This window comes from Rutidosis leptorrhynchoides, chromosome 6, assembly GCF_046630445.1.
Source record: "Rutidosis leptorrhynchoides isolate AG116_Rl617_1_P2 chromosome 6, CSIRO_AGI_Rlap_v1, whole genome shotgun sequence".
NCBI lineage: Eukaryota > Viridiplantae > Streptophyta > Magnoliopsida > Asterales > Asteraceae > Rutidosis > Rutidosis leptorrhynchoides.
In genome coordinates, this window is record NC_092338.1 from 59168375 (window position 1) to 59170490 (window position 2116).

The following is a 2116-nucleotide window of genomic DNA, read 5'->3' on the forward strand; positions in this document are numbered from 1 at the left end:
ATTTTTATTTATTTATAGAATGGATATACCTAAACCTTGCTACAACACTTATAGGCAGTGTACCTAATCGTACAGTAGTGTAGTTTGTAGTAAGTCCGGTTCGTTCCACAGGGAAATCTTTTAAACAAAACTTAACGCTATATTAGTTTTAATTTATAAAAATACAAATATATATAAGTAATATTATTATTATAAAAAGGGGGTTTTTACCGTTTAATGACCGGTTTGTCGATTTTAAAACTTTAGTCGCAGTTAAAACCTAATGTAAAATATTAAATAAATAAAAGACTTAATTTAAAGCGTAAAATAAATAATGATAATGAAATTGCGATAAATAAAAGTGCGATAAAATAAAATTGCGATAATTAAAAAGTATGATAATTAAAAGTGCAATTAAATACGATGACAATAAATAAAAGTGCGATAATTAGAAGTGCAATTAAATATGAAAATAAAGGAATTATGCTTATTTAAACTTCCGTAATTATGATGTTTGACGTGTTGATTTTAGTTTATTCCCATGGGTTAATTGTCCTTTGTCCTGGATTATTTAATATGTCTGTCTGGTTTTTGTCCATAACAGTCCATCAGTCATAAATATAAAGTGCGAGTGTCCTCGTCAAATTATCCTTATACCCGAAGTCAAATATTCCAACTAATTGAGGACTTAAACTGTAACAAGGTCTTAATACTTTGTTTAATAATTACACCAGGATATCGATTGCGTGTAACCCAAGGTTTTAATACTCTGTTATCAATTATGCCAAGTGTCCTTGTACATAATTTCACCCCTGTTTTAATAATTCCACAGACTATTAATCCATTCCCGTGTCCGGTTAAATGAACGATTATTCGTACATATAAATATCCCGCCCATTGTGTCCGATCGAGTGTATATGGTTATTTATAGGGATGTCCAATTGAAAATCTTTATATTAAAATTAACAAACTATCATTTAGTTAAACAAATATAAAGCCCATTAATAGCCCATAGTCTAATTTCCACAAGTGTCGTTCTTTTGTCCAAATCCCAATTTTGGTACAAATACCAATTACCCAAATTTAAATATTTAGCCCAACATCATGATTACTTCGGTATTAAATAAGCATAATAATAACTTAGCTACGAGACATTAATGTAAAAAGGTTGAACATAACTTACAATGATTAAAAATAGCGTAGCGTTACACGGACATAATTTCGACGTACACCCTTACAACATTCGCTAACATACCCTTATTATTAGAAATTAGAATTAAAATTAAAATTAAAATATAATATATATATATATATATATATATATATATATATATATATATATATATATATATATATATATATATATATATATATATATATATATCGTATGATGAATGAGGAGAAAAAAGATGTGTTAAATGATGCACCAAAGCTCGAAATTTATAGGCCTGTGAGCTGAAAAAGGGGCTCATGCGATCGCATGAGCTTTGCTCTTCAAGGCCATGCGATTGCATGGGCAGCTGGGGAGGCTCACATGTTGTTGTTTTCTTCTGCCGACGATTTTAATTAAATATATATAATATATAAATAATTTTAAGAATTATTTATATATTATATTATATTTATGTGCATAGTTGACTTGTAATTTTTAGTCCGTTGCGTCGAGCGTTGAGAGTTGACTCTGGTCCCGGTTCCAGATTTTCGAACGTCCTTGCGTATAATTTAATATCTTGTACTCTTGTAATTTTGAGACGTTTCTCATCAATAATTGGAACCTCTTTGATTGTACTTTGTACTTTTGAGCTTTTTGGTCGTTTGCGTCTTCAATTCGTCAAATCTGTCTTTTGTCTTCACCTTTTATTATTTAAACGAATATCACTTGTAAATAGAACAATTGCAACTAAAAGCTTGTCTTTCTTGAGGGATAATGCTATGAAATATATGTTCATTTTTAGTATTATCAAATATTCCCACACTTGAGCGTTGCTTGTCCTCAAGCAATATAGTCTTGAAATATACTAGAATCACTTCTTTATTCTTTACACTTTGTACATCAGTGATTTCTATACGGCGGTATGAACAATGGTAGTAACATTATGGTTTACAGTCCCACATGACTATAAAAATTTTAGATCCT